We start from the raw sequence: 1,143 nt of genomic DNA on the forward strand, positions 1-1,143 counted from the left end.
CGTATAACGTTATGTTGTATTACGATATAACGTATAACGTTATGTAACATTACGATATAACGGATAACGTTATGCAGTGATTCGTTATAACGTATAACGTTATACACTATTACGATATAACATATAACGTTATGTAGCATTACGTTATAGCGTGTAACGTTATGTAGTATTACGTTATAACGTATAACGATATATAGTAATACGATTTAACGTATAACGATATATAGTATTACGATATAACGTATATCCTTATATGGTATTACGATATAACGTATAACGATATGTAGCATTACGATATAAGGTATAACGTTATGCAGTGTTTCGTTATAACGTATAACGTTATGTAGTGTTACGGTATAACGTATAACGTTAAGTGGTATTACGATAAAACGTATAACGTTATGTTGTATTACGATATAACGTATAACGTTACGTAACATTACGATATAACGGATAACGTTATGCAGTGATTCGTTATAACGTATAACGCTATATAGTATTACGATATAACGTATAACGTTATACGGTATTACGATATAACGTATAACGATATGTAGTATTACGATATAACGTATAACGTTATGTAGAATTTCGTAACAACGTATAACGCTATATAGTATTACGATATAACGTATATCGATATGTAGTATTACGATATAACGTAAAACGTTATGTAGTGTTACGTTATAACGTATAACGATATATAGTATTACGATATAACGTATAATGTTATGTGGCATTACGATATAACGTATAACGATATGTACTATTACCTTATAACGTATAACGTTATGTGGTATAACGTTACAACGTAAAACGTTCTATAGTATTACGATATAACGTATAACGATATGTAGCATTACGATATAGCGTATAACGTTATGCAGTGTTTCGTTATAACGTATAACGTTATGTAGTGTTACGGTATAACGTATAACGTTAACTGGTATTACGATAAAACGTATAACGTTATGTTGTATTACGATATAACGTATAACGTTATGTAACATTACGATATAACGGATAACGTTATGCAGTGTTTCGTTATAACGTATAACGTTATACACTATTACGATATAACATATAACGATATGTAGCATTACGTTATAGCGTGTAACGTTATGTAGTATTACGTTATAACGT

Source organism: Bombus pyrosoma, linkage group LG1, assembly GCF_014825855.1.
Source record: "Bombus pyrosoma isolate SC7728 linkage group LG1, ASM1482585v1, whole genome shotgun sequence".
In the NCBI taxonomy this organism is placed as follows: domain Eukaryota; kingdom Metazoa; phylum Arthropoda; class Insecta; order Hymenoptera; family Apidae; genus Bombus; species Bombus pyrosoma.